Below are 9,462 nucleotides of genomic sequence, written 5' to 3' on the forward strand. Positions count from 1 at the left end.
GGGTTTTTAAAGGGGATAGAAGTATATTTATGGAGGCTAGGGTTTTATTTAACTTGTATGTCCTTCATTTTCAAGAGCAGGCCATCTTTGAAGTTGAGAGCCCTTGCGCTCCTTTTAACTGGGGTATAACATTTTACGATATACCGATATTGATGCATGGACCAGTTTGGGTTTTGACTTTACCTTCTATAAACGGGATTTGAATGTTTGATTTGTTAAATGTGATATGCCGTGTGTAATGTCCATTTTGATAGTTTACTCCGCTACTTGAGTCATCTCTCTCCGGCATCACTTTCCACACAGACATAGCACCACCCCGTCACTCATGGAGCGCATTTGTTGTTGCTTGACCAGAGACACTAGCAACCTAGAATTACACTTAGTTTGTGTGTCTTACATTTGCAAAATGGCTAGTTTGTCTTTTCTTAGCAAGTTGGGCCTAAATCATGTTAGCTGGCTAGCCAATAAATGTACTGAGTCAAAGCAAACGTAACTAGCTTTACAGCCTGATAATACCAGTGATGGTGTAGACCTAAATCCTCATGTTTGTGCAACAGTATCTTCTAAATCAGAGGTATACGTGAAGCATGAATATGTTAGCTACGTGAAGTAGCTAAGAGAAATCATTCAACGTAGCCAAAGAATACAGGGTCCCCTAGGAAACACTTATCAACACTTGGTTCCAACCCTATTTAAATAACTCCTACCTGGCATTTCCATACTAAACACTGTATTCAAAGTGCCCACTATTATATTCTAACTATAGAATTATATAAATCATTCTATTTCCATGATTCCAACTGCTCACCGAAGTGTTTTACTCTAAATAGCATGTGAAATCGCAATTGTAACATATGGTTAAAAATAAGGCCTACATGTTTTGCCCATGTCGTGCAGCCCTACGTGGCAGTGTGGAAATGATCTCAAATGAGTGCAAGAAATGCAACAAAAATATTTTTGTTGAATTGAACTGTATAAAACAATCAGAATGGAGAAAGACCCATTGAAATATCTTAGAATGTTTGTTTCCACCATAGGGGCACGCACTACTCAGAGCAAATTCAGAACTTGTATAATTCTAAAACATTAAATACCGTCAAAAATATGATATTTTGCCATATCGCCCAGCCCTAGACTAAGGTCATGCTGCCCTGACATTTACTATCATTGTGTGTCCTGCTGCCCCCACTATTTCTGATTCATCATGGGGTTTCCTCCTATCTAGGTAAAATGTTGTGCTCCTTGATTGGGTTTAAGCAAATATGCTGGGTGGTCAATTGAGATTGTAGCCTACAGATTAAAAATGCATTTACCAGGCTAATTTCAAACAAAATAAGATTGTATGCATGTCTCTCTAGGCTATCCAACAGGACTGTTCTTATATGCAGACTGACACAGGCCTACTAACTATGACACAAATACATACAGTACCAGTCAAAAGTTAACACACTTACTATTTTCTACATTGTAAAATAATAATGAAAACAAACTATGAACACATGGAATCAAGTAGTATCCCAAAAAGTTAAACAAATGAAATATTTTATATTTAAGATTCTTCAAAGTAGCCACCCTTTGCCTTGACAGTTTTGCACACTCTTGCATTCTTTCAACCAGCTTCATGAGGTAGTCACCTGGAATGCATTTCAATGAACAGGTGTGCCTTGTTAAAATAAATTCCACAAATTAACTTTCCTTCTTAATGCATCAGAGCCAATTAGTTGTGTTGTGACAAAGTAGGGGTGGTATACAGAAGATAGTCCTATTTGGTAAAAGACCATGTCCATATGTCAAGAACAGCTCAAATAAGCAAAGGGAAACGACAGTCCATCATTACTTTAAGACATGAAGGTCAGTCAATACGGAACATTTCAAGAACTTTGAAAGTACAGTCGCAAAAACCATCAAGCGCTATGATGAAACAGGCTCTCGTGAGGACCGCCACAGGAAAAGAAGACCCAGAGTTACCTCTGCTGAAGAGGATAAATTCATTAGTTACCAGCCTCAGAAATTGCAGCCTAAATAAGTGTTTCAGTGTTGAAGTAAGATATCTCAACATCAACTTTTCAGAGGAGACTATGTGAATCAGGCCTTCCTTTAATTGTATTATTATATATATTTTTTTATGTAACCTTTATTTAACTAGGCCAGTCAGTTAACCTCTTATGCTAGGGGGCAGTATTTTCACATCCGGGTGCCCAAAGTAAACTGCCTGCTACTCAGGCCCAGAAGCTAGGATATGCATATCATTAGTAGATGTGGATAGAAAACACTAAAGTTTCCAAAACTGTTAAAATAATGTTTGTAAGTATAACAGAACTCATATGGCAGGCAAAAACCTGAGAAAAATCCAACCAGGAAGTGGGAAATCTGAGGTTTGCAGTTTAAGTGATTGCCTATCCAATATCCAGTGTAAATGGGGTCAGATTGCACTTCCTAAGGCTTCCAGTAGATGCCAACAGTCTTTAGAAAGTTGTTTCAGGCTTCTATTGTGAAAGGGGAGCAAATAAGAGCCGTTTCAACAATTGGTCAGGCTGAAAGCCTTTAGTTTAGTCTCGCATGTGGTCGTTCCCTTTCCTTTCTAATGACAACAGAATTGTCTGGTTGGAATATCATTGAAGATTTGATAAAATCACCCTAAAGATTGATTATATACATCGTGACATGTTTCTACGAACTTTAATGGAACTTTTACTTTTTGTCTGGACTTAGTGCCCGCGCTTTGTGCATTTGGATTAGTGAACTAAACGCGCAAACAAAAAGGAGGTATTTGGAAATAAATGGACATTATCGAACATTTGTGGAACTGGGATTCCTGGGAGTGCATTCCGATGAAGATCAAAGGTAAGTGAATATTTAACGCTATTTCTGACTTTTGTTGACTCCACAACTTGGCGGGTATCTGTATGGCTTGTATTAACACAGTGGTTGCATTAAGGAGAAGTTTCTCTAATCCTATGTATAACACTTGTATTTTTCAAAGTTTATGATGAGTATTTCTGTAAATTGATGTGGTTACCTGCAAATTCACCGGATGTTTTGGAGGCAAAACATTACTGAACATAACAATGACGGCCTACCCTGGCCAAATTGTGGTCCGCCCTGTGGAACTCCCAATCACGGCCTGATGTGATACAGCCTGGATTCGAACCAGGGACTGTAGTGATGCCTCTTGCCTTGAGATGCAAAGCCTTAGACCGCTGCACCACTCGGGAGCGGTCTAAGGCACTGGTCAGATTGCTGCAAGAAACCACTACTAAAAAACACCAATAAGAAGATGACACTTGCTTGGGCCAAGAAACACGAGCAATGGACATTAGACTGATGGAAATTGTAAATGTCTTTGAGACGCAGAGTAGGTGAACGGATGATCTCTGCACGTGTGGTTCCCACCGTGAAGCATAGAGAAGGAGGTGTGATGGCACTTTGCTGGTAACACTGTCAGTGATTTATTTAGAATTCAAAGTAGGGCTGGGCGATATGGCCAAAATCTTATATCCCGATTATAGGTAATTTCATATCCCGATAATGACACATCACGATATAGCACATTCTGTAAATTCAATGAATAAATAGTGTATTTAAAGTGACCACATGTAAAGGCCTATTTCTTATTACATTTTGAATTATACTCAACAAATAAAATGCATTTGATACCTTGGGTCGAGTGTTTGCACTAACTCACGAAACCCCTGTTTCTCGACCGTGTAAATTGGGGCCATGTCTTTGCAGATGTAAGTTGTAACGGCAGCCGTTACCTCCTTCCATCTTCGTGATTCTTTGCAATATGGTGTGCCGTGGGCAAAAGCCTCTTGCAACGTCTGAGTCACGGGTTTGTTTTGAGCACCCGACTGTACTTTTTGGGGTCTCATCCGTAGACTCTCTCCGTACTGTTTCACATGATTCTTGCGAAGGTGTTAGAGGTTAGTGGTGTTTGAGCCTGTGGTCGGGACCAGCCTGCGGCATATTTTGCAGGGGACGGTTTTCTGGTTGTTGTCAAACCGTGCCACGTTCACTCTCCTCCATGTTTGTTTGTGTGGCGAATTTCCTTCCACACGTGTCCAATTGATAATATGAAATGATAGACGTTTTTCTATCGTCACACGATATATATCGTCATATCGCCCAGCCCTAATTCAAAGCACACAAAACCAGCATGGCTACCACAGCATTCTGCAGCGATACACCATCCCATCTGGTTTGCGCTTAGTGGGACTATCATTTGTTTTTCAACAGGACAATGACCCAACACACCTCCAGGCTGTGGAAGGCCTATTTGACCAAGGAGAGCTGCATCAGATGACCTGGCCTCCACAATCACCCAACCTCCACCCAGTTGAGATGGGTTGGACCGCAGAATGAAGGAAAAGCAGCCAACGAGCGCTCAGCATATGTGGGAACTCCTTCAAGACTGTTGGAAAAGCATTCCTCATGAAGCTGGTTGAGAGAATGCCAAGAGTGTGCAAAGCTGTCAAGGCAAAGGGTGGCTACTTTGAAGAAACTAAAATATATTTTCATTTGTTTAACACTTTTTTGGTTACTACATGATTCCATGTGTTATTTCATAGTGAAGACATCAAAACTATTATTCGACAATGTAAAAAAATAGTAAAACCCTAAATTAAGAAAATGCTCTTTTAATATCTCTATGCCAATTTGATTAAAAAGAGAACACTTGTGTTCGATAGAGAAGGAAATATGAGCTTATGTGTTTGTTTAGACTCGAGCCTAATTGAGGCAGCATGAGTCAGACTCAACTTGCCTTCAAACCGCAGTGTGGAATATCCTTGCCCTTACAATATTGAGGAGATACGCATCACACCAGCGTGAGTAAAAAGCAGCATTATACAATGTAGGCCTACTTAATAGTACAGCAGACTATATTGAGCTGTCCATGATAGCCTACATGGGGTTGAATGTCACCTGAGATTAATGTGACAACGGCTCCATTGCCTTTTACATAACCAATTGTGCCTTTTGCAGTAGGAGTCTCCGTTAGTAAGTTTTTATAGTAGGTCTTACAATAGTAAGACAAAATGAGGATTATGGTAGTCATTTCATAGATTTGATGCAGAATGTTAGATTTCCTGACAATTATAGACAATGTTCAACATGAGTGGGAAATATGGTTTAGCAGGTAGCCAGTTGAGTGAACACGCATCAGGCAGCCCCGCCAGGGTCCATGTCCACGATGAGTCTGGGATGCAGGGTCGACAGGGCCAAATCATTACCTGGAATAGACAGCCCGTTTTCCGAAACTTTGTTTAACAGGATAATTATGTTACATCATAGTACCTATTCGCTAATAAACAAGCCTATTACGTGTTATACTTTGACACCTGTCTATTCTAAATGCCATTAATATTAACTACAAAACCTACTGCTGCTCAATAATCCTAATTTACCAAGAAATGTGTTACAACGAGAAAACTGAAATCCTATAGCTATTGTACTGAGGTGGTGTTGGCCTGCTGATTTAATTAGGTTAAAACCTCTGACTGAACCACAACCACTCAAAGGCCTGCTTTCCAAAACAACGTAAGACCACAGACAGACTTAAAATCCTATTCAGTACTAGTATCCGACTAATAATTAGTCAGCCGATCATGAAACTCCTCATGAATCATTGGCATAGAAATCCTATGCAATACACAGAACATACACCTGTTTTAATAATTGAACAGGGACAAAAGCTGACCAATACCATGCAAGTGAGAAGGTTTATATTACTGTATTCTCAGTTTAGTCTGCTGCACTGCTTCCTTCCTGAGTGATAGACAGTTTTGGTTAAAACTACAGCCTCAGACACACAGTCAAAGGTTGTTTTTTTTTTATGGCCAAAATGTATGGATCTATAAAAGGCAAATGTCTAGAAGATAGAAATCCCACTCCTATTGAATTCCATGAATATATTCAGAATGAAACAAAATCTTGATCAAATTGACAGCAGTCAGCAGAGAGAACAATGATATTTCACATATCAGAACACCCTGACACCAAAAAAGCTTAAAATCATATCCTACACCGATATGGGTTGTTAACGTTATTTTATACAACTTGTCCAATGATCACCATACCTCTCTTACATGACTACAGCATTGGAGATTCTTCAAATATTATACCATGTGTATTGTGGATGCATATTAATGCACATTACTAGACTTCAATACAAGCGTTGCACAGATCAATGGAATCCCCAATGTTTGCAATTTGATGACAGATTCACAAACGATAAGTGATCGTAATCCACATGGTCAACAATCAGCGTTCATTCGAAGCTCAGGATTCAGCAGAGACTAGAATGCATTGCTGGCAAAGTGCAGCACGCCGGGTGCCATTTAATAGGATAAGGACTGATCCCTTCTCTTAGACACCAAAACGTGATAGCTCGTCGCCTATCACACTGGGACCAGTATATAAGCTCTGCAATAGAAAAAGATGTAGAAAATTGCCTTTGGACTATCTGTAGTCAAGGTCAAATGATTGGTTACGTTGCCTTGTCATAACGTGAACAAATAATCGCGCTCGAGGTTGGTAGCTAATGGTGGCACACTGAGCGAAAAGAAAGCATGACAGGATAATGGATCTGTCGTACCTAGTTAGATGGATCAGCTATGGACAGTGCTACAACTAAATAGATATACCGGCGGTTATGTAACTTGTTAACGTTAGCTGTACTAAGTTGACATTTCGGCATCTCAGCTGGCATCCAGAGTGCCAGGACAGGTTCCAAATACGGAGTTCAGACAGAAGTGCTAGTAGCTAATTTAACGATGTGTTGCGTCTTAGCTACCGTTGCAAAACATGTAACGTTAAAGGTAGGTTGGCCAATGTTAGCAGCTGGTTCACTAACGCTTCACCTAGCTAGCTATCCTTCGTTTAACTGGGTAACGTTAGCTGTCAGTTAGCTAACTTGCTAGCTAGGTAACAGTCCTATGTCACAAGTCAACCACTGGTTACTACTCTCTAGCTAGCTAACGTTAGCGTTGGCTAAACAACTGGGCACCTGACATTAGAACCGACCAGTACAGTGGAATAACACCATGGAATAATTTCAAGTGGAGTACGTCGTCGTCAAGGCTTAACGTTAGGTAGCTAACCGGCAAAATTGCCAATGTAACCAAGCAAAACGTAAGACAACTAACGTTGATTTTCAATTGAGAAATTGTCACTTATGTATAAAATGTAACAGTACCATAAAGCAACGGACGTGGTCCTTGTGCGGCAAGAAAGCTAACCAAAGTTACGCTAACCTAACTGTTACAGGTTATTGACTCATTATGGAGTGAGCACACTGCATGTGTCAAGTCAACTATTAGCCAACTAACGTTACGTTAATAACAAGTTCAGGCTGAATAAAAATAACCCAGCAATTAAGATTCTGAATTAATTAAATTGGAGTCCGAGTCGACCAGCATGGCTGGACTCATAACGTTCACATAGCTAACTACTCTCACAAATAATTCAACAAGCTATGAGGCACTTGGTTATTTGAAGTTGTTTTCACTACGACTTTTGCTTCTTCTTCACTCCTTAGTACAGTAGAGGTTAGGCGTCAACCTCCACCCCCTGTCCACGAGCTCCTCCAAACCTAGTGTGTGCAGTCGAACCCATTTCAAAATAACGTTACACCGCTAACGTTATTTAGCTACACAACTTTTCAAACACCAAGTCACCCGCGAGTTAGTATTTTCGCACGTTACAATACGTTGTAAATTCCATGAACTTGTCAATAAGATCCTGTTCTGGAAAACGTTAGGTAGGTTAATGTCCGAAACAAATTGTGGTGTAAAGAACAAGAAGCTCAATGTCAGTTGTTCCATCTTCTTACCCAAGTAGAAGCTAGCTTGCAAGGTAGACATGAACTCACGAGCAGCTGCACTGAGCTAGCTAACGTTAAGCTAAAACTGTAGTAAGGAGATAAAACCAAACCTGTTCGCTATTGCTTACCAGAATCAAAGCTTGGCTTATGTCCATGTTACTTATGGAAATATATATTTGTGTGCAAAAAAAAAAAAAATCAAACAAAGTACTTACTCCGTTATCCGAATATTACCTCTGAGTCCTTCCTCTCTTTCCCTCTCCTCAGTATCTCACTACAGACTGCCCCTGTTTCCCGATCTGTAGTAAAATCCCGCCCACTACACTGTCACAACATCGCAAGGGACATGTGATTCACGTCAGGGGGATGGGCAATAAGGCCAATGTAGATCCCCATTGGCTTAACCAACATATCAGTCGCCCGTGGAAACGGTTACGTCATCAACTCCGTTCACGGATGGAGATCCTCGCACTCACTCTTTGCCCGGTCTTACTTTATAAAAATCTGTTGCATGCAAAGATCAGTTCTTACATCGTATGATTTAACCAGCGTTAAATTATCACTGACATCTGTTTATTTGTGTGTGCATCTCCCTGGCCCTGTCGGTTGTGTTAGCTCCACCCACTTTCCCGGCGGCTAATCAAACCTGACGTCATTCTTTCCATGACGTCGCGATTTTTCTATGTATTCAATGCTTCAGTGTTTGATTCTTCAGCACATAAGGGTGAAGGAGCGACACATTCGTTTGTAATGGGCTACAGAATCTGCCTATTATATTGCAGTGAAAAAAAAAAAATATATATAGCACAAATCAAGTCTGAATCACAAGTACTGACTATCTGAATAGCCTACCAACACACACACACACACACACACACACTGAGCATGCATTGCATTATACACCAAAAGCTGTTCTGAAATAGTGGCACCTTGTTCTCTTCCAACACTGCAGGACTTACTCATATTATACATAAGGCTAAAATTTCAATGTACAGAGTACATAACATCTTGCACTAAACTTCAGCATATTACATTTTCGCACCCTGGCTCGCCAGGTTTAAGTGTCATTAATCTGAGTTTAACAATGAAGCTCTACATTACCTCTGAGTCAATCCATTTATAGTTGTTAACTTCAGATAGTGGGGTTGTTCCTTGAATGAGGGTGTGATATCAGGTTGTTAAGTGGTTGATGTCACATTTCCAGAGGCACACAGGAGATGCCATGAGAGGTGCAAGAGAGCTGTGTGTGTGAGCCTCGGTGGACAAGGTCGCCCTTGAATGTGTGTGTGTGTGTACAGTACATGCACTTCTGTGTGTGTGGGAGTGTGTGTGTGTTTGCAAGTGTGTGCACTTGTCATTGTGTGCATGCGTGTGTGTCGGAGTGTGTGTGTGTGTGTGTGTGCGTGTGACGTCTAGCTAGCATTGATCTGTGTATTCTCTGCACCCATTATCTGACCCATATTGATCTGAGCATACATAATGCTGCATAATCTCTGCCAGACTGGCTCTATGATTATTACATCAAAGCAATGCATGCAGACCTTCAACTGTGTAAAGAAGGCACATATTATTTGACCAGGATCCATAGCCATATATTAGCTACTCTTCACTAATTTTTTAACACAAAAAACATTGCTGCA

General features: G+C 40.5%; 1 protein-coding gene across 6 annotated transcripts in view; it reads right to left on the bottom strand.

Annotated features, from left to right (window-relative positions):
* The window catches only part of atp2b1a (ATPase plasma membrane Ca2+ transporting 1a), a 53,800-nt gene extending 45,669 nt beyond the window's left edge, over positions 1-8,131 (bottom strand). For 5 of the 6 annotated variants that reach the window (XM_029742533.1, XM_029742531.1, XM_029742532.1 and 2 more), the window contains exon 1: positions 8,038-8,131. The gene's annotated coding sequence lies outside the window, so the exon portion shown is untranslated. The remainder of the gene's footprint in view (positions 1-8,037) is intronic. The other variant, XM_029742530.1, reaches the window with a different exon arrangement.
* Between the last annotated feature and the right edge of the window lie 1,331 nt (positions 8,132-9,462).

This window comes from Salmo trutta, chromosome 40, assembly GCF_901001165.1.
Source record: "Salmo trutta chromosome 40, fSalTru1.1, whole genome shotgun sequence".
NCBI lineage: Eukaryota > Metazoa > Chordata > Actinopteri > Salmoniformes > Salmonidae > Salmo > Salmo trutta.